This window comes from Rousettus aegyptiacus, unplaced genomic scaffold (assembly GCF_014176215.1).
Source record: "Rousettus aegyptiacus isolate mRouAeg1 unplaced genomic scaffold, mRouAeg1.p scaffold_m13_p_12, whole genome shotgun sequence".
In the NCBI taxonomy this organism is placed as follows: Eukaryota; Metazoa; Chordata; class Mammalia; order Chiroptera; family Pteropodidae; genus Rousettus; species Rousettus aegyptiacus.
The window spans coordinates 31,906,453-31,930,380 of NW_023416287.1; the positions used below are offsets into that span (position 1 = coordinate 31,906,453).

General features: G+C 34.4%; 1 protein-coding gene and 1 pseudogene across 3 annotated transcripts in view; both read left to right on the top strand.

The window, feature by feature from the left end:
* Nucleotides 1-23,928, top strand: part of MACROD2 (mono-ADP ribosylhydrolase 2) — a 1,752,897-nt gene that overhangs the window by 636,846 nt on the left and 1,092,123 nt on the right. The window lies entirely within an intron of this gene.
* On the top strand, nt 18,742-18,860 carry LOC118610530 (annotated as a pseudogene).

Sequence of the window (23,928 nt, forward strand, 5' to 3'; positions counted from 1 at the left end):
TTAAAACATTAATTAAATTTCTGTGAATAGTGTAGTCCAGACATAATTGTAATGGTCAGTGTTATATGTGTTTATATATTTGCTGGTTATACATCACTTCACCTTGCTTCCATAATTAAAAGTAGACCCCGAAGACCTAAATTTAAAGCAGCTACTATTCAGTTAATTGCCCTTGGGGTTTGCAGAGACAATTCAGTTTTCATAATGAATTTGCAAGTGAAGTTTATATCACAAACACTCAAAATAATGTTCTCCCCGCTTCCTTTCCCCGCTACACACACTGGTCGAGAACTGCACCTGGGAGTGTTAAATCTCCTCTGTGCGTTTCCTCCATCGACTTCCAGATTGCAACTCTGTGCAAGCTCTGCGGGTGCCACAGAAAGGCAGAGAAGAAAGAGACCTAAGTGTGGGAAATTGTCAGCTGATCCAAAGGACTATGAGGCAAGGTATTAACAGTGTCAGTTGTAGACAGTATTTTCTCTTTTAAAAAAAGCTTTGTGAAATTTCAGATATGGCTTATGTGCATTTTTTTGATAAAGATCAATTATTCCTACATTGTTCAAATAAGTCAGTTGAATAAATGAGAACCCATTTCTGTTTAAATACAGTACACTAGATTATGCATGCACATATCTGAACTTAAATTTTGAGCCCGTGTGTGAATTCCAAACTAAAGAAATGCATTGTGTCTGTGATACGGCAGTCCCTATGTCTATATAATACTTCATGGTTTGGGAAGCACTTTCATGAGTACATCATCTTTGGATCCTTACAAAAGATGTGAGTTTTACAGACAAGTTATTATTCCAATTTTCCAGTTGAGAAAACTAAGAACTAGAATCAAATAAGGGGGTAAAAACACAGCTACTGATATCAGAAGACCTGGTTGCCTCCTCTAGTTTTGCTATGGTCGTTTTAGATATGTAATATCTCTCTGCCTTTGCTTCTTCATGCAGAATAGGAAGGAGTTGAAAAATGACTGTAAAATTTGAAATATTCTCAAGTGGTGAACTGGGACATGAATCGAACACTTTTGAATCTCATCGCCTTTTCTTCCAATCCCTCAGATTCCACCAAACCCTCTTAGGATCCATAAATTCAGTATATAATATGTTACAATAATCAAATTCTTTCAAAGAGAATTAAATAATGTAGTCTAAATATGAGTGAATTTATATCTTGTTAATATATACATGCATTTATATATTTTTTACTTGGCAGATATTTCAAATTAGAGTATTCTCTAATTTTGAAATCTTAGTGGTAATCAATTTATAGTATTCTGTTGATATCATTACAATTTTTGCAAAATATTTTTATATTCTCAAGGGAGGGGTAAAACCTTTCTTACACAATATCAAGAATATTTCTGTATCCTATAATTATATAATGTTTAAAATAACATTTATATCATCATAACACTTGAGGGTTTTTTTCATGAAAGATGCATCATAAAGCTTGTGTTACATCATGTATCATATAATTTGGGATTTAATTTAGGGAATAGTTTATTTTTGGAACGGTAGTCACTGTTTCTGCATACAATCCATGAGAATATTAAATTAGCACTAAATTATTCTGTATTATTTGTGGATACAAACAAATATTTTAACACGAAACATGTTATTTTCCCCCTACACACATTTTTGTCTTTTAATCAGCCATAAGAAGTGTACCCTACACTCCAGTGTTAGTGCCAAGTTATTCTTGTTCTTTAGGATTTTAATTGCATTTATTATTTTGGGCTGAATACTGGTTAGGAATACCCTTCAAAGATGAAAGCTGCTTATCTGGGTGTGAATGATCATTTGATGATCTGCCAAAACCCTCTTGTTCACAAGTGAAACTTTATCAAAAGAAAGAATCAGACACATTAAGCAGATTTTTCTCAACTAATATCACAGCTCTATGAAGTCATTAGGGCAAAGCACCTTCACTTCAACACACTTTGATTACCCAGCATGCAATGAGAACTTGAGCTGTCACCTTGAACATTAGTATTCCCATCCTCTGAGTTAGATTGACGTCCTAGATTTATTGCCCTTTTGGAAATTCCATTTACCAAGCTGATTTCAGTTTCTTTCTCCCCTCATCATTGTCCTAGTCAGCAGACTGGCCCCTTATTTGTTAGAATGGTGCAATCACTAAATTGTAGCCGCAAACCTGTGTTACCTTTGAAACAGAAATGTCATCCAGTTTATTAACTAATGCCAATATCATACAGCTGCCAAATAAAGTTATTTTAGTTTAGAAAAAAAAAGTGTTTATTTGTTCAATCATCCACTCAGCAAACATTTACTAAGCATCTATTTTGCACAGCATTCTATATTGTTTATGGCAAGGAATATAATGGCAAATAAGTGAGAGTAGTCTGGTCTAATGCAGAACGAGGCACTGGAGTTCTAAAGACATGGGTTGAAATTTTCACTTAGTCATTAATTAGCTGTGTGACCTTATCTTTTTTATCTTCTCTTTACAAGTGTGTGTGTGTGAGAGAGAGTGTGTGTGTATGCACATGCACACATGCTCACGTGTGTGCACTCATGCAAAGTAGGAATAATAGCTATTACGTTCGGTTATAGTGTGAATTGAAAATTAAACATTTTATGTACCTCACAAAGTACTCAATAAAAGTGTAGTGACAGAATAAGTAATGGTTCTTAGCATCATGACAGTTATCACTAATACCCAGCCTTTGTCCTCAAAAGAGTTTACATTTTGTTGATATAACTTATGAGATGCCTGACATAAAAAAAAAGCCTCTAACTTATACATAAAATATACTGATACTCCATTTTATCCTCCACAGCATATTTTCTGGTTGGTTCTCCCTTTTAGTCCACCACAGTCCACCATCTTTGTCTCATTCCGAGTCATCTAGGGTTTAGTCAGTTAGTGAGCATCTGTAGTAGTTATTTCAATTGTGAAAAATGTAATATAGGGAATTGATTATACAGCTGTTGGAGGGCTACAAAAGCAAAAAGGGAATCATGAGCTAAAAGAAATCCTAAGGATGGGGGAACAAATTAAAGAGGTTAGGTTTACCAGGTCCTAGGAGCTTGAAGAAAGACCCCATAAAACTTAAGCCTGGACCTCTGAGGAGGGGTGCTCCCCAGCTGGTGCTGATACCTCACTGACTGGAGAAAGGTCTCTGTAGAGCTGTTCTCCTCAGGATACAACAAAACTTATACTGGGAGTACCAAAAAATAAAAAATAGAAGCTGAGGGTAGCTGCTGCTGCTGCTGCTGCTGCTGCTGCTGCTGCTGCTGCTGCTGCTGCTGCTGCTGCGAGTAAAGAGCTGTGGCTAGGGCTACACTGAAAGTAACAAAAAGTGAAAAAGGAAGGAGCTCGTCTTTTCTCCCCTGCTCCTGCCCCTGCCAGCCAGTTTCCTTCTACTGCCCCTCTTGGTGCAACCTAACAGGAAGCCAGCTGATGAAGAAGACATGTAGCTTCACAGTCCCAGCTCTAGCATCATAGAGCAGAAGACTAGAAGGATGGTGTTAGTGCTGAGAGACAATAGCTTACTAACTGGTACAGGTCTGTGTTAGTAGAATGATGTCAGACCTTAATTTGTGGGATAAAAATCTGCCCCTAAGGGACTTAAGAGCCCACCGGCTCCTTTGGTTTACTTTAATATGACATGTTCACTTTTGAAGAGACTCAAATTCACACATGAATGTTGAAAGTAAATATCTATAGTTATACACTCAAATATTAGGATTTAAAATTACTTTGACTATTAAAAAAAATCTTTGAGAAGAATAGATAATATAATTTTCCCTACTAAGTGCATCACCATTCAAATAGAGGACTTTTAAAATTCTTTTAAGATTCTTAAAAGGCAAATCTTTATATAATTCCGTTAGTATCAATGAGGGAAATACCTAAATGTGGGAAATGTTTCTTACTTACTCAAATGGAAATTAATATAATTTTGTCATCCTTCTGCAGTTTGTGTTAGAAAGGTGACTGTTACCATTAGGAAATTTTATATGAAGTTAAACGTTTATTCAATGCTAAAAATATATAAGAAATTTAAAACAAGAAATATTTCCCTATTTGTTTTCAATTGAAATAATTAGAAGACAACATAATCTCTAAAAGAAGATGTAGAAAATGAATTTTGGTAAAGTATGTACCCATTTGTATTTTGTTGAATACAAATTTATGTTAGGTTTTATAATTTCTTTCTAATATTAAAATGATCTGTTTGTGGAACTTTTAAATTCATTTAACAAATATTTACTGGAGTCTCATAGGCGCCAGACAATGAGAAATCAGAGTGAATAGGACCCTCAAGGTTCAGGCATGCAGAGAACATATATATTCTAGTGGAGACAAGAGAAAGATAATGAGCTAATAAACACAGAAACAATGCAAAAAATGCTATAAAGGAAAAAAATACTGGCTCGTTTTTTTAAAGTTTGTTTATGCATGTAGCCATAAAAATATTTTTGAAGGGATACTATTTGAGATGACGCCTGAAGGATATAAAGGGAGGAAGTTGCCCTATGAAAGGCATTCTAAGCAGAGGAAATTGCAAGGACAATATCCTTTAATTAGGAAAGAACTTGGTATTTTCAAGGTACTACCATGAAGTCACTGTGGGTAATGCACAATGAGAAGAAAGGAGTGAGCTTGGAGGAGTACAAGGGGCCAAACTATGAAGGACTGAAGCAGCATAGTAAGCAGTTTGGATTTTATTCCAATGAAATTAGGAAACCATAGAAGGTTTCAAGTGTGGGAATAATATAAGCCAATTTGTAGTTTTAAAGGTCACTCTGGTAACTGTGGAGAATGTATTCTAATGGTGAGAGTTGAAACAGAAAGAGGACTAGGGAAAGAAAGCCATTATTTAGACAAGAGCTGGTAATGATGATGATGATGATGATGATGATGATGATGATGATGATGATGATGATGATTTGAGACATGCTTTGGAAATGGGCTCTGAAGGAATAGGTGAAAAATTGGCTATGAGAGTTGGTGGTGAGGCAAGTAGGGAGAGGAATCAAATCAAGAATACTTCCCATGGATTGGACTAAGCAACTGGGTGGATGTTGATATCATTATGGATCTGGCAGAATCAAAGCAAGGCATGTAACAGCAGAGGAAAATTCAATTCCATTTGAGACCCATAGGGTGTTTGAGATACCTACAAGGTATTCAGACAGAGCTATTGAACAGGCAGTTAAATATCCAAGTCCAGAAATTACAGCAGGATTCAAGGACAATGATAGAAATTAGAAGCTTATTTGTTTTTATATTTTTGGAATTATCATTTGGAATGTAAAGCCATGTGCCCGGATGTGGTCAAGTAGCGAGATAATGTGCACAGTAAAGAATTTCTAGCTTTTTGAACACTGATATAGTAGGAGGAACAAATGAAGGCAGCCTGGGAGGTAGTAAGAAAAGCAGGAGTTGAGCCTTATGAAATCCAAGAGAGAATAATGTTGCATAAGTGGAGGAACCAAGTGTGTCTTGCAGAAGCCAAGTATAGAGAAATTCAAGTAGATGAATAGAGAGAAAGGTCCATTGTATTTGGCCACATGGAGGTTTATATTGACTTTGACAGGAACAATTTCATATTATATGAAGTTTTATGAATATATATATACACACATATGTATGTATATATATTCATATATATTCTTGTGTATATATATGTGTATATATATATATATATATATATATATATACTCAGATTTTTATGAGCCTCAGGTGGTTGATAGGAAGGAATAATAATCATAATTTTTTGTCAAGTCTGAGGAAGAATTGTCTGCCAACTTATTACATTTTCATTTAGTGGATAATATTTGATGTAAGTGGCTCTGAAAGGTTTACTGCCTTCCCTGTGATTGGAATCTATAACTGGAAATTGATTCAGAGTGGTAACAAGAATCCTATCCCTCCTGTCTAATCTCTTAGGTTTTTCTCTGTAGGGCACTCACCCACAATGATGACCAACAATTGTTTTAGTGCAACCAGGCCATAAGAACTAGAGATAATCAATGCAAGAAAAATGAGAGCTGTTGCATCTGAATAACCAGATTTGTTAAGAATCTTAGAGTAATGTTTTTTATATGACCAATTTGATCTTTATTCAATGTCAGTATAGATGGTCCCCGACTTATGATGGTTCAATTTATGATTTTTTTGACTTTACAGTGGTGCAAAAGCAATATGTATTCAGTAGAAACAGTACTTTTGATCTTCTCCCCGGCTAGCGATATGTGGTATGATACTCTCTCATAATGCGGGGCAGCAGCAGTGAGGTGATATTACCCAACTGTAGGCTAAGGTAAGTGTTCTGAGCATGTTTAAGGTATGATGTTTGGTAGGTTAGGGATACTTACTGCATTTTCAACTTATGGTATTTTCAACTTACAATGAATTTATTGGGATATAACTCATCATAAGTCAAGTATAAAATACTTGAACTAAATGTTAAATTAAGTTTACTTATTCAGGGATATCTTACAGCAGAAAATCTAATATCCATGGGTGTTATCGAATTACTTCTTTATTGGAGAACAAACCGAATTTGTCTGCTGTTATTTTACCTTATATGAATATGACATTTGTCTTTCCTTAACTGTGCTCTACTTTTTATTTATTTATTTTTTAAATTTTTTGATGGCAAAAGGCATTGCTATCTTACTGCATACTGGGAATGCTTATTCAGAAATGAAAAAATGTGCCCTTCATAGTCTCACATACATAGTTTTTCTTTACCACAAGGAGCCCTGGTCTATGTACTTATCTTTAATATGTATTTTTGTGTAAAAGCTTTACTGCATTCATAAACTTTTATATACTTTAAATCCAGTTTTAATTTTTTGAAGCGACATCTTATTATTGCCTTTTTCCAACAAACCCCAGGCTAATGCCTTATGAATTTTCATTTTAAATTCTGTATAGGTCACACTTTTCTCAACATCTTTTAGACATCTCAGATTCAAGATGTGTGGAACAAACTCATGATCTTTCTCCATAAGTCTCCTTCTCTTTCATTGCTCTTTATTACAGCACATGGTATTGTAGATGAGCTTTTATTTTTCTCTACTACCATGACCGACGCATCACCATGACCTGTTCATTGTATCTCCTAATATCTTGCTCTTACATCTACTTATCTCTATATCTACTGTTCTTTTACCTTACCTGCCCAAATTACCATCACCAATCACCTAGACTATTGCACTCTCCTTCTAAATGGTCTCCATACACTAACATCAGCCCTTCACCAGACCAGAGGCAGAATGCCGTTTTCAAAACCCTGCTTTGAGCTGTCATTCCTCTACTTAAAACCTTTCAATGACTGTCCAATTGTCTTCGGGATAATGACCAAAATCCTTAACCCAGTCTATCAAGCTTGCATGATCTGGCCCCTTCAGTTACCTCCTGCTCACACTCTGCTCCTCACATTCTCCTTGGTTTTCCTTTCTTCCTTTCTTTGTGCTTGCTGCCCCATCTGCTGAGGATCCTCTCCCTCCCAGGTCTTTCTCACCTAGTTAATGCTTACTTGTGCATACATTCCTTCTCAAATGACACTTCCTCAGGAAGCGTTCCCCAAACCCCAGATTCCATCCATCCCTTTGTAGCACTGGCCACCTTTCCTGTATAGCACTTATCATAGTTATAGATTTTTATCCATGTGTTATGATAAGTACTGTTAAGGATATCTGATTAATATCTGCTTTTAACTCTAGGCTATAAATTCTATGAGGAGCTGGATCACAGCTGCTTTTGTTTACCTTGTATCCCAGCACTTAGTGTCGGTAGTGAAAAGCAATCAGTAGGTGCTTGTCCACCTGGCACTAGCAGAGCCAAACATTAAACACCGAGAATTACAATGGAGAAAGATTGGCTATTTTATTATAAATATCGCCACCCAGGAGAACTGGCAAGCTAGTGCGCAAAGCCCGAATTCTCTGATCCAGGGTTCCGGTGGATTGTTAGGGGTTAGGGAAACAGGTATGTGGAAGCACTGATGTGGCAAGTTTTAATTGGAGGACCTTGGATCTTGGCCATTTATGGTAAGGGGTGTCAACACAGGATCTTCCTGGAGAAAGTACCCTCTGCTTCTGAAAGGGTTTGGGTGTTCAAGTTCTGGTTATATCCTGGTCCTTTGGTTTTGTGCATATGTTATGAGGGGTAGTAGAGGGAGACTTTGGTTCTGGGTGCAGTGGGAGGTCAAAGTTCTCTCCTCTGCACATGCTTTGGCTGCATGATTTGCAGTTTTGGTCTTTTGTCTCTGTAAAGCAACTTGGTATCTCCCTAAACAGGATAGGACTATTGTGAGCTGGTTTGGTGGTTACATAGACATTTGTTGGATGGATGGATGGATGGATGGATGGTTTTGAAAAGACTGCATAAATATATAAGGCTGACTCAGTGCATTTTATTATAAGATTTGGAAAACAACTTCAAGTTCATATATAACTGAGTTAATAGGACTTTCCCTATATGTAAAGGTCAGTTCATTTTAAGATTAAATTTGACATTAATTAATAATGTCAGACTATGGGACTCTATGGAAATGTAATTATTTTCAGTTATGTTCTCTAGCATTTGTTACTGTTACTGTTCATAACTGTAATAACTGGCATTAGTAGCTTACAAAACTCACTTGTAAACCTTATTTTATTTACTTTAAATGAATTTAATGTAAAATGTAATTGGAAACAGTGACATAGATATAGATTTAGGGTAAATTTTACTTTAAATATAGTGAACAGAAGATTAATACTTTTCCGCATGTTCTTTAGCTTTCAATTTTTCTTCAGTCATCAGCTGGGATTTATCTTGATAATTTTTCAGCACTATTCTGATTTCAGGAGGTCATTATTTTTTTATTTGTATCTGAAGTCTCTTCCAAAAAGTGATATTTATCATTTGTATCACATGGATAATTAGCAATCACACAGTTGAACAGAGAACGATTTTTTTTTTGTATTATTATTAGATTTTGTAGGTCAAACCTTAATAGTTGTGTTATTTTAATAGTAGTTACTACTCATATTTCATTAGTGTCTACTACATAATGAGATATAATAAATATTAATTGATCATGATAATCCAAGTTCAATTTCTCATTTTGGAAAGTAAGTTTACTTCAGCGTCTTTCTGACAAGTTCTCTCATTTCTTAAAACATTATTTATTTTAGTTTTGTGTGTAGTTACAGCCACATAAATGAGAAAAGATAGTGCTGTAACTTTATGTTTTAATAACTTATAAATAATGTAACATTTATGTCTGCTGAATTTTTACTCTAAATGAGCTTTTAACTTTTATTTGAATGAAATCATTCTGCTAAAAAATGATTATTTTCAGATTCTTTAGTTACTTAAAAAATATAATAACATGTACACTGGGACAGATTTTGTAGCGTAGAACATGTTAACTTAACAGTTTTGACATGTTCCCTAACATATTTACTCTTATAGAAATTTACCTTAAAGAAATTGTTAGAGAAGGGGCATTTTTACAGTTAGGAAAAAAGTTATGAAAATATAATAATTTAATACTATTTTATCCCTTAAAGATTTCTCCTTTGTAGAAGTATACTTATGATGAAATTTCAAATTTGAAGAAATTAAGTCATTTTTTTCTTGCATCCCAAATCAACTTGATGAAGCCCTTACTTATTAACATTTTAATCTGGGAAACCCCAGCATAATCTTGATATAAAAATAATAAGAAGTGATAGTAATTTTGATTGTCATTGTCATCCTTTTAAACAGTAGCTAACACATACCAATTGGATAGTTTATGCAAATTGTAATGTGTTTTTTTAGAAAAATATTAAAATTGTGTTTTCAAGTTTTCTTTTTCTCACTCACTTTAAGCATAGAAGATTTTGAATTCTGCATTGACAATGTAACCTTAATTATGCAATAGGGTAAGATCTTTAGATAAAGGCAAAAAAATAGATATGGTAGCACTTCTGACGCATTTAAGTTTAAAATAATAATTCGAATTTCTTTGTGTGTTTTCCTTAGAAGTTGCTCTGAAAAGATATTAGTTAAGCTTCTGTGGCAGACTGGCCCTTACATTAAGTGTATTAGGTACTGGCATGGGGCTCTGGGACACTTTTCCACGTAATTGCAGAGACCTTACTCCTGGGTTAGAATTCCACTTGGGCCCCTGTTTGTTGATATATTTGTAACCAAAAGCCATTAACTTACAGAGTGAAGGAGTTAATGGAAGAAATATTCTCATCTTCCTATTATCTTGCCATGTTTTGCTGGCAGCTAAAGAAAGACAATAATTTATACCCCAATTTCTTTTGGCAGCTTAAAAAATGGTGACTTGTTTCTGTGACTAAATAAAAGATTAAATGCCAATATGGAAAGCTTTAGAAATGTACAGTCAAGCTGACAGGTCAGACAGGCATTCCATCGGAACCACCTTTGCTGAGGTCACTGAATGGCACTTAGTAACAAAGCTAGGAGGAAGATGACGTAATGATTTATTTATTTTAGTCTTAAGATTTTTTTTTCTTGTTGCATTTTAGGCAAATCAGTCATCTTGCACAAGAGAAGAAATTTCATAAAACTTTGGAAGAGAGAATTCAAACTAATTCTGTTAACTCCAAAAAAGATTCTATGTCTAAAAGAGAAAATTCAACTACCCAGATTGGTGCCCCCAAATTCCAAGTATTTTAGAGAGTTTATAGAGTGTGTAAATACATATACTTGTGCCAAAGAAATTCTTATCAAAACTGTTGATGATTACAGTTGGAATTAATTTGCCTAGCTTTTATATGTGGAAATCACTGCTTAGCTAAGGCTATTTCTGTCATTTTTCTTAAAAACAATGTGTTTGATAGCCTAACTTTTCCAATATATTGTGTCTGATGAGATTAGGATGCCCAATGCAATTTAAGAGTCATTGAAAAGTCTTTTCTTCTTGTATATGTGTCCCACTGAGGAAAGTCTTTGTTTTTGTTTTTTTTTTTTTAATTTAAAGAATTCAAGAACTTTTCATATTAATTAAAATACATCATTTTAGGATGCAGTAAGAGTATCGCTGTGTACTCTAGGAAACTTGTGTACTTCTTTCTCTCTAAAGGCCAGAATACCTTTGTAATTTCATTTGAAGCTCAGTCATAGTCCCGGGTATAGTTAGTAATTTAGAGTCATCTTAAATTGAAATAATCTCAGCCTGTTTAACTGTAGTGCTCTGCCAACAAACACAAGTTGTGTTCCTTGTTTCGACACAGCTTGGCTGATGAGTTTGACTAATTTTACTAATTAAATCTGCCATAACAGTCAACTCTGTGGATGCATATGGTTACAGTCCTCCATTTCACCCATAATTTAGCTTGACAACACACATGTGAGTTTTTTCCCTTTACTCGGTGTTTATATAAGAGAATTTTTTTAGCACATAATTCTCTAATTCTCCTGAAATTCTAACTTCAAAATAATAGGAGGAGAAAATGAAATCACGCCCTTGTTGAAAATCATTTAAAAAGAAGCTGATGGAAAACGTTTCAGTAATTAAGATAACTTTTGCCTTTTGGAATTAGCCGCGATCATTCTTTATACTAGGTTAGTCAGCATCATTGATAGGGTAATAAGCCACCTTTCCTTTGCCCGTCAATGCTGAAAACGTGCCACAGTATACCAACTGGCGCTTTTCTCCATAAGAAGCTACTCTATGTCTCTGCAACACGATCCAAGGCCTCAGTCCCTTTAGTCCCATGGAGTTAATTATTAGGCCGATTTGTCCATTTAACTTTGTATATTCATAAACTTATTAAACATTGTAACATTAATGTTTATCCTGAGGGTTTATTTTTTTAAAGCCTCTTTCTGTAATCTGTTTACGTGTTCTCAAATGGGGAGTTTTTCATACTGTAATAACTACAGTTATAATGTATATTGACCATCTGCTAAGGCATATTTTAAAAAAAAACTCCCATCAGAAACACTAAGCATATTTAGTATTCTCAGGGGTAATTTTACATATGCTCACCAATAACCCAGTCAGCTGAAGACTGCTACTATGTGCCAGCTATTTCTCTCCTATGCTCTTGCTTTGGGCACTCTTCGGTATGCATTATTGAGTCAAGTCGCTTGGTCCCTGGTTTCCGGCAGCTCCACTGGCACTACTGATATCTAGAGGCCAGATCTACCAAATCCTCTTTAGCAATCTATGAGGGACTCTGCCTCTCTCACCACTCTCTCTTAGGTTCTGTTGGAGGATGAGAGTCCAGAGCTCTGCAGCTCATTTCACTGTGTTACAGGCAGAGGCTTGCCAGGGGCAGGGGCAGAGACAGGGCGGGAGCAGAGGGGGTGCTGAGGAAGCAGTGGGATCAGGTCACTCCGGACACTGAAAATAATGGGGTGATTTGTCTGCAGCAAATTTAGAACTATAACAAAATTAGCCAAAATCAGTCTGCTTTTTAGTATTACCACATGCTGGTGATTATAAACAACATCAGAGAAGAAATATATACTCCTCCCTGCCAGGGCAAAGCACTCCCACCAACCTTCTCTTTGGTATGCCGATGTTTACAGATGCTTTCCTGTGACAGATTTTTTTTCCCAGGAGACTCCTCAGTCTCTCATTTATATAATATTTTGACAGGTCGGCCTGACAATGAGTTAGATATGACCAAGCTGTAGGCCCATGTTCTCCTACACATGTACTATTGAAAGAAAGCTAAAATCTTTTCCTTCTTTTTCCCTTTTCCTTTCCTTTTCTTTCCTTCTCTCTTGTCTTCTCTTTTGTTCTCTTCTTCTCTCTCTCTCTCTCTCTCTCTCTCTCTCTCTCTCTCTGTCTCCTCCCCCCATACACATACACATTGTTCTTAAAAAACTGATTTTTTTTTAAGGACACATTATTTTTCCTTGCTGCAAGCTAGAAGTTAGGGGCAGTATAGTGTACAGCGGACAGAAGACTTGACAAACACCAGGATGCTTGGCTTCTGGTTCTGGCTCTCTGACAAGCTGTGTGATCCTAATGAAGTCATTTGGCCTTTCTGGGGCCTCACCTGTGGTATGAGGGTGGTTGAACTTGATGATCCACAGTTATGCAAACTAGATGTTTCTACTATTCTATGAAATAAAGTAACAGAAACAAGCAGAAATACAGATGGTTGATTAACACAGTGTCACTGCACTTTCCTTTTATAGCTCCAAGTCCTGTTTTTCTGATTGTTTTCCTTTTTACTTTCCAAAAGATAAAATCTTAGCAATCTCTCTTAAGTTTCACTCACCAAGGGCACGGTGGGTCAATATCAGTTACTTCCAGGACTCCAACATAATTAAGTTCTTGAAACTTCAGGGACAAAGCAGAATTAATTATATGTGTCTCTACCAAGTCACCGAGTCTGTGAGTAGTTGACAAGGGCATTTCGGCCTATTATCAACCATGATGTCACATACTCTGGAACTGAGTAGCATCTCTAAAGAAGAATCCTGAGATAGCATGTCCCTGAGTTTCCTTTTAGTACACAAACATATAAACACTTGCTATTACTGTGCAAACCATTTCTGTCCAGAGAAGAGAGAAATCTAGTTCACTAGTAAGGGACTTGTGAGGTTAAAAATGGGAGCAAGAAGACTTGGATGTGGTTTTAACATGCTTGTAGACATCTTTGCAGTAATTGAGTTTCTCATTTATAGTTAAACACATTTTTTTTTACAGTTAGACTTAAAAAATTTGAGGCACATTGTAATTATTGTTAAATTTTCTCTTCTGCTATATAATTTCAGAAGGAAATTAAGAAGCGAAAAATGTCATTAAAACCACCACTTTCCCTAGCATACACCATTAGTACAATACTTGCACATTCATGCCTGCATAACAATTACACATTTTTAATTTGGACTTACATCTATTACACAGTTTGAGGGTTAATATAAATGTAAATTGTAACAATCACATTTTTAAAAGTCAAAACAGATATATATATATATATATATATAATAGCTATACCTTTAATAAAATAAATAATGAAATAATGATGAGACAAGATAATAATTATTCCATCTGATATTTTAAATTTGTATTACAAATAGATATCTTCCTGCGTGTCTGTCTTTGTATCCCTGTCTCATGTGTTGTTATCTCTGCCCACATGCTTACACTTTGTGATTTCAAAAGAAATATGTTTTTATAGTTCATTAATATCCATACAAAGATTCGTTTGGTTAGACTTTTTCACTTTTAATTATAATGGTAGAGTTGGATCTTTCATTCTTAGACCCTGAGTTAGAATGGATTTTTACATATGCTCAGTATGATCGGGGTCCCACCATTTCCTTTTATAACGGCGCTCCCCATCACCCATATACAATTTAATTTAAGACAAAATAGCGGCTCCAGCAGAAAATAAGTGCAGTCTTCTCCTTTGTAAGTTGTAATTGAGGTTATGGCATGGCATATTGCCTGTGGCAGAACCTATTACCTAGAAATGGAGACTATGATTTGAAGCTGGATGCAGTGTAAGCAAAATGAATTAATTATTAGCAGCACAAAATGGAAGGAAAATTCAGGGTTTCTTAAAGTGAAATATATTCGCATATTAAAAAAGAGGACACAACAAGGAACTTACTGATTATTCACCCAGTCTGTCCCATTGTTCTTGTTCCTGCCTTATGAAATACTTATGTGCATAGGTCAAGATGATTATTCATAAATTAAATTAAATTGCTCAGAATGTCATACAAAACTTTCTGGTATATCTAGTATATTTGAAGCTAGCATATTTTAATGTATGGTTCTTAGTGTCATTTGGATATGTAAGTGGTTAAATAATAACAGGACTAAATTATCTTTAATGTTATTCTTTAAATAGAAAAGTAACTTCTTCTTTGTCCACTATGACTCAAAGAAGGCAAAATGGCACTTTTTTAGGGGAGAGTTTATGTACATTTACCACTTCTTACCATAAATTATGAACTTCAGTGTACATAATATGTAGGTAATTATTTAGCAAATTAAAAATCTTCAGAACAGCAAAGTTTTTAGCATATTTTTGCTTTCTTCCTTTAATAGTGCTTTTATTGAGAGTTATATTATTTTTGTTGGTTTTCAGTCTAATTCACCAATCCTTGGATTAGATCCCAAGGTAGCTGATAATTTATAAATCAGAAAAAAAGAAATTCGATGAGATGATAAGAGAAAGGATTTAGTTCAGCCTTATTATTTTAGTTCTTATTTCAACTTTACAAAGGTAAAGTTATGTAAAGATATGGATATACAAATATAAACTTATTTACATGTCTGATATGGAACACTTATGACTATTTTATCAAGTGATTCTCCTATCAGTACAACCAAATACTGCCTCCTCTGCCCCCTTCCTCCCCTTTTTATTTTTAAATTATTGTAACACTTATTTATATTGTTTTATTATACCCTGATCTCTAATCTATATAATTGTGATTTTTATTAAAGTAGATAGTGGTAGTGCTATTTAATTTATATTTGCATGTTTAAGCATTTATAATGAATAATCCCACTTGGATGTTTAAAAGATAAAAATCATAGAACAAAGTTATGACAGTTTTCCATTTCTCTCAAATTTCATGGAGTTGACTGACATTCATTTTTCATTTTTAAATCTCACTATTTAAAAGAAATTCTATTTTAGAAAACTTACTTTTTTTTCCCTAGGAATAGGTAGCTCTTTGGTTGTTTTAATTTTTTTATTTTTATATTATTTTCATAAATTATAGTATAATTGATTACTTTTAAGCTTCATCTAAATTCTTTTGTAAAAAAAAAAAAAAATGTTCTGTCTTCACTAGACATTTACCAGGATTTGTGCACATTTACCTCCCTTTAAGTTGAAGAAGATCTGAACTGATGATCTTCTCAGCATCTAGATAAATAGAATGTAGGGTTCAAGGGCACTCCTTGCAAATTACCTGTGTTCAACTGAAAATCTAGAGTTTTCCCCATTCACAAATACAGAAGAAACAGTAGCAACATAAGTGCATAGAAAATACCGTAGCACCAATGGAAAGTTTCCAAGGCTTTCCTCTGGGACTACTCTGCTGAATGGAGATGGGCTCTTTCTGTAGCGCTCGTCACCCTCACCTGTCATAGATGCTTTGATGTGATAACGTCCCTGAAAAGCACCATCACCACTGTGAATCACCAGAAAAGCTGCTTTGGCATGGTCACCAGAGATTGTGCTCATGCTAACCTTTCCTCGCCGCCTTTCCAGTTGTTTTCTAGGGCTACAATCTTCGACAGGCTGTAACAGGAAAGATGAGGAGGTGTGCAGGTGTGTGTGTGTGTGTAAGTGTTGAAGAATAAGTTCCGATGCAGAAAACTCTTGTTCTTAAGTTGATATCTATGAAGGTCTATGGGTCTTTAGATGAGCTTTAGTGGGCCCATATTCCCCTTGGAATTTTAAGCTCAATTTTGTGTGTGTGCATATCTGTCTTTCCCGAGGAGCAGATCCATCATTTTTTATGACATCCTCAAAAAGAAATATGAAGCTGTCCCTGAGAAGATTCTACTTTCTGTAAAATAATGATCGCCCAACATGTTGGTTAATGGATAGTTTCTATTTCTTTAAGGAAAAGACAGTTTTTCTGTCTACTTCCAGGCAGTCATGGCATGGATGAGCCAAGCTCGTACTTTAGAATCCAGTTCAATTGGTCTTATAATTAGAGAAAATTCCTTGTAGATTCTGACTATGGCTTGACTATATGTTATCATTTTCAGATTCACTTATTTTTTTTTGTTTACCCTTATTTTACTAGGCTTTTTATTTAGAATTAGGAAAAGAGACAGTTCTAAGGGCACCCAACTAGGCATCATAAATAATAGTTGCTTTCCGTTTGCATTAAATATTGGTCATACAATGATTATTCTACTCTTTTAGACTCTTTCTTTTGACATGATATGAATTATGTAATTTCCAGAACCATAACTGAGACCAGAAACACCACATAAAGAAAAACCTAAAGTCCATAAGTTAATGGAACCTCTTATTTAGTGTACTATAGGCATGCATTATACTGCTTCCCCTCTCTGCTAGCAGTAGTTCTTACTACTTTTTCAATAACCACCAGTTTAGTGGAAATAATATATAATCATCAGTTCATGTCATGGTATCATTTGTTGGGTGTTTGCTTTCTGCCAGCTAACTTGCTAAAAGCTTTATGCACATTACCCGAAGCCTTATAAAAATTCAGTGAAGCTCTGATAGGTTAAATAATTTCACAAAGGTGATACAGTTGGAAATTAACAGAGCCAGGATTCAGACCTAGGTCTCTCTGATTTTAAAGCCCATGAGCTTAACCACTATGCTATGATGATAGCTATAGTAGATGAATAATGCCCACCAGGTTATACACTTTTGAGTGTCATGTATTTAACAAGAGTCAACTTCTGAACATTCCCTTTTGTTGCTCTCTCTGGGGGTTTAAGATGCAATGGCTTACAAGGAAAAAGTGTACTGTAGTAATCTATTGCTATTAACCTAGTTCAAAAAGGTTAGAATTTCTGGCTGTCCCTGCAATTCTACATTTTTCATACATATTCAGATTCTAGACCTACTCTCGTGTGGCCTTGGGCACATAACCTGGTATTTCTGTGCTTCAGTTCTCTCATTTTAAAGCAGAATCATTGTGAAGATTCAGTGATGTTATTGCAAATAAAGCATTAAAAATAATGTCTGCACATAATAAGCACTCAATAAAAGATAGCTGTTATTATTAGTTACAACTCAAGTAGAAAGTATTATTTCCTGAGGGTATCTAATATGCCTTTGTTTAGAAATGGACATGACAATGACAGGTATTCATTCAGAATATTTGGATTTGAATATAATCTTTCTCCTAATTTATTTTTTCACACCCTTACCCAAGCCACTTCACAGGAACTCTTTTGGTACAAGCATCTAAAATATCAGAGCAGAGAAATTGTAAAATGATCCCAGAAAGAGAGCATCAACACAGTGTATTGCTCAATGAATATATTAGCAAATTGAATTTAGCAATACATTAAAGATATTATACACAATGATCAAGTTGGATTTATTCCTTGGATGCAAAGTTGGTTTAATATATGCAAATCAATTAATGTGATATACCACATTAACAAATTGAAAGATAAAAACTGTATGATCAATCAATAGATGCAGCATCCATTTATGATAAAAAACACTCAACAAAGTTGGAATAGAGGGAACATATCTCAACATAATAAAGGCAATATGTGGCAAAGGCACAGCTAACATCATACTCAATGAGAAAAAGCTAAAAGTGTATTCTTTAAGATCAGGAACAAGACAAGGATGCTCACTTTCACCACATCTATTCAATATTGTACTAGAAGTCCTGGCTATAGCAATCAGACAAAAAATAGAAATAAAAGGCATCCAAATTGGAAATGAAGAGTATAACTATCATTATTTGCAGAAGACATGATACTATATAGAAAGAGCCCTAAAGAATTCATCAAAAAACTGCTAGAACTAATCAATGAATTCAGAAAAGTAGCAGGATACAAAATTAATATTCAGATGTCTGTTTCATTTGTTTACACCAATGATGAACTATCAGAAAGAAAAATTAAGAAAACAATCTCACTTACAATTGCATCAAAAACAATAAGATACCTAGGAATCTAACCAAGGAAGTAAAAGGCCTGTTCTCAGAAAATAAGTCATTGAAAAAAGAAATTGAAGAAGATACAAATAAATAGAAGCATATAATATGCTCATAGGTAGGAAGAATCAACATTATTAAAATGGCTGGAGAGTCTATGGCCATGCTATCCTGAAGAAGCCCAATCCCATCTGATCTCAGAAGCTAAGCAAGGTTGGGCCTGGTTAGTATTTAGGTGGGAGACCATGTAGAAAGACCAGGTGCTACAGGCGTAAAAAAATAAATAAAAAATAAAAAAATAAGGGATAGTAAGCTGGCAAGATCCTTGCAATCTGTGAGGTCAACCAAGGGTTGCCTTGCCTAAAAAATAAAATATAAAATTAAATTAAATTAAATTAAATTAAATGGCCAGACTATCCAAAGCAATCTATAGATTCAATGCAATCCCTATCAAAATACCAATGGCATTTATCAGAGAACTAGAACAAATAATTCAAAAATTTATAAAAAACCATAAAAGATCCTGAATAGCCATGGCAATCTTGAGAAAGAAGAACAAAGTTGAAGGTATCACACTACCTGATATCGAACTATAGCCTATAGTAATCAAAACCTGGTACTAGTATAAAAACAAACACATAGATCAATGGAACAGAATAGAGAGTCCAGAAATAAATCTATGCCTATCTGGGCATTTAATCTATGACAAAGGAGGCAAGAATATACAATGAGGTAAAGACAGTCTATTCAACAAATGGTTCTGGGAAAATTGGACAGATACATGCAAAAAATAAAAAATAAAACTGGACCACCTTCTTATACCACATACAAGAATACACTCAAAATGGATTTAAGACTTAAATATAAGACCCAAAACCATAAAACTTCTAGAAAAATACAGAGGTAGTAAACTCTCCGATATTGCTATTAGTGTTTTTGTTTTTCTGATCTATCTCCTGAGACAAGGACAAAAACAAAAACAAAAACAAAAACAAATGGACTGCATCAAACTGAAAAGATTTTGCGCAACAAAGGAAACCATCGACAAGATGAAAAGATGACTTACTGAATGGGAAAAGGTATTTGCCTATGATACATCTGATAAGAGGTTAATATTCAAAATGTATAAAGAACTCATACAACTCAACAGCAAAAAAAAAAAAAAAATTAAAAATGGGCAGAAGACCTGAATAGGTATTTCTCCAAAGAGTAGATACAGATGGCCAATAGACATATGAAAAGATGCTCAAGGTCACTAATTATCAGAGAAATGCAGATTAAAACCACAATGAGATATCATCTCACACCTCTCAGATTGGGTATCATCAATAAATCAAAAAAACAACAAATGTTTGCAAGAATGTGGAGAAAAAGGAATCTTCAAATTGCTACAGCCACTCTGGAAAACAGTTTGGAGGCGCATCAAAAAATTAAAAATAGAACTACCTTTGATCCAGCAATTGCACTTCTGGGTATTTATTCAAAGAAAGCCAAAACACTAGTTCATGAAGATCTATGCACCCCTATGTTCACAGCAACGCTATTCATAATAGCCAAGGTATGGAAGCAACCTGAATGCCCAACAATAGATGATTGGATAAAGAAGTTATGGTACACATATACAATGGAATATTACTCAGCTTTTATAGAAAATGAAATCTTACCATTTGCAATGACCTGGATGGACCTAGATGGTATTATGTTGAGTGAGTAATAAGTCAGAGAGAGGAAGAGAAATGCCGTATAATTTCACTTATATGTGGAATCTAAGGAACAAAAGAAACAAACAAATAAATGAAAATTGACTCACAGATACAGAGAATGAACTGGTGATTGCCAGAGGGGAGGTGGTGGGAAGACAGGGTGAAAAAAGGTGAAGGGATAAAAAAGTACAAATTAGTTACAAAACAGTCACAGGGATTTAGAGTACAGCATATAGTCAATATTACTGTAGTGGTTGTATATACTGTCAGATGGTGCTAGAGTAATCAGGGGGATCACTTCATGGATTGTATAAATGTCCAACTTTTTTAAATTTAAAAAAAAAAGAGAAAGAAAATGAGAAGAAAATGGACAAGAAAGAGGAGGAAGAGGAGAAGCAATGGATGAAGGAAGAATAATTAATTATAAATAGTGACCGAGGTCCAGATTCTGTCCTAGGCACAGGGAGTCCAGCATGAATTAGACAAAAACAGCCCTCCCCCCCAGCCAAAAAAAGCACAGATTTGTATTCCAAATTAGTGCTGTTTCACATCTGTCTTCATACTGCATAATATAAAGTTTTCTTCGAGGACTTTGCTAGCTCACTATTATCCATTTCTCAGTGCCCATGGCAGCTAGGAGCTACATATGAGAAGGGTTGAGAGATAATGGCTTTATTTATTTACATTGCTTGGTAATGGTGCATGCTTGCAATCTTTTTGCAAAATAAAATTGATATTTTAATTTTATGGAAATAAGTTATGAATGAGAGTCACCAGACATGATATCTTCGTAATAAAATATTCTACTGGCTGATGTGTTCACACATAATAAATTTTTTAACAAAAAATTTTAGATTTTGTAATGAGCAAGGTGAATAAAAACCATAAGTAGAAATGGGTGCCCTGAAAAAATGAAAAGTTATGAGGTATAGCATCTTCTAAAGGAGAATTTATATTTATGTTCATCATTCATTCAGCAAACATCTGTGATTATGTACCATGATTCAAGTACTTCTCTATTTCCTGGGTCAGCAAAAATGACTAAGTCATTGTTATATTTGCCCCTGAAGTGCTGGTTAGAGGAGATAGACAATTGAAAAAATAATTGTAGAGGATGACAACAAGTATGATGTTAAAGGTAGGAAAAGAATTATGAGAGGGCACAAGAGAAGGAGTTATCAACTCTTAGACTCTTAGAAGAAAATGTATACATTGAAAATTTACTGAATGAATGAATGAATGAATGGTATCATAAAAACTGGTGTGATCACAGAGTTGAATGCTGCAACCTGAGGGGACATCCTGGGTCTTAGCTACTAAAGAGTAAAGTACAATCAAGTAGACAGGGAAGAATCCATGTTACAGAATATTGTGGCCTCGAGGAGAGAAGGGAGTTTCATGGCTTTTACATCTCCCTAGAAATTGAGTATCATATTTTAAATAATGTAAGCTGCATGTTGTTATTTCCCAGAAACACGTAATTTGCTGGGGAAAGTTGTGTCTGGGTCAAGTTTCTGCATTTGATGTCTTATTTCAAGTTATATAATAGGGGTATAAATTTTAAAGAAAAAAAAAAGGCAGTAGATCTTTTGGAAGGAAAAAATATCCCTTAAACTCATAAGTAGATGCTTTTTGATTTAGGATTTTACATGATGCTTTCATAATTAGGTTTTTCATGTCTAAGTTTCTAAATGACATTGAAGCTTTCATAGATTAAATATTTACCAAAACAGAACATATCACTGCATCTCTTACCTGAAATTATTTGTATGTGTGTGTATATACATATGTATTTATCTCTCAACATCTAAATTCCCTCTATAGTAATTCAAATATAAATTTGGCATATTAGTCTTAAGGTGCTATTCAGTTACTAAAACTTACAGCTAAATCCTAGTCTGATTTCTTTTTTGAGTATGTTTTCCTCTCTGTTATAGTGTAGCATTCAATCACAAGTTAATAACAATGATAACATTAACTGTACCTAAAATAATAAGATTCACCAAATGGTTACTATGTGCCAAACAATCCTGTCAACTCTTTTCATATACAATTTCATTTAACCCTTACGATTAACAGTCTCAAACCATGTTTAAATTAGTTATTTTTCCTTTAAAGTTGGCATTTTCACATTCTACCTGACCCTTCAAGTCTAAATGTTGTACTTAAAGTAGGTCATTTAGCAGCTGATTTTGCTGCCAGATAACTCAGTTCTTCTTAACATAATCAAAAGTCCTTTCCCATCAAATGTTTTCTGCTTCCACTCAATTGCAACGATGATCTGCCTTGATTTTCAGTTCAGAACAGTAGCCCTGGATTAAACCAGACACTATCCTTATAATCTATCCTTCCTTGACTTTTATTCTTACCAGAGTCATTTGCTATTACTATTGATTTAATAGTAATAATACTATTGATTTAATGCTTTGTTTGTTTGTTTGTTTTTGCCAATGGATATAACCACAATTGATTTTATTTTTAGGACAAATATTCTTATTGGGAATATATAATAAAGGTAACACAGATTTTATAGTACTTTCAACTTTAGCAGTTTCACATTTATTAGGAGTCTTATACTTAATACTGTCAGGTAGGTAGGTCAGAGCAAGTACACTGAGACAAAATTATTTCCCCAAATAATAAGACCTAGCTAAATTTGAATCCAGATTTCGTGAAGGCCAGGCTCTCCATTCTCCCATCCTGTTTTTTTGTTTTTTTAATTTATTTTTGCCATAATTAAAAGTAATATCATAACATTTATAGTGAATGTTTCAATACATGTAAGGCTTCCACATCCACTTTCTTAGTGTCACAAGAAGTTTTATTGGGCAGATATTACTGATCAATCTTATTTTATGGATGAGGACACCCAAGCTAAAAGAAATTAAATTACTTTCCAGGGTTATGTATATAGTGAGCAGCAGAGGCTACATTTTTACCCAGGTCCGAGAAAATATTATATTAAGTAAACAAGTTTAATTTGAGGTTGTATACATACTACTCAGCTTGGCTATGCAGGAAGCCAGAGATTATTTACTTGTTCATTATTCCCAAGTTTTTCATTAGGCAATCTGCTTATTCCACTACAGCAAATGGCTTATGCCCTATCTTTTTTTCAGGAAAGAGGTTTAGGAAACAGGCGACTTAATTATGTTATTCTCATTATGAATCAAACCTGGAGTTTGCATGTTTCAAATGCTTATTCACAATTTTTCTTCTTAGTGTATTCTTGATTGACAAAGAGATCTCTATTTCAAGTGGAACACTTGAGATTCCGTGTTTGTTTGCTTATTCTTCTCTCAGTGATAACTTCCAAAGGAGGTGGTTGAATCTGAGTAAGAAGCATTATAGAAGCCTTAGATGTGATTTATTCTTCAAATATCATCTTGAAAGAAAATGGAAATGGACCAAAATGGCAGATAGAGCACAGCTCACCTAAAATCCAATTGAAAACACACGCACTTCACATACACACTCACAAAAATACATCTGTATTAGGACTAGAAAATAATTCTATTGTCAGGAGGTAGAGACAAGACCAAAATGTCAGCTATTTTACTATTATTCAGCATTACACTAGATATTTTAGCCAGTGCGATTACACATACTTTATACATACACAAAGACAGATCATTAT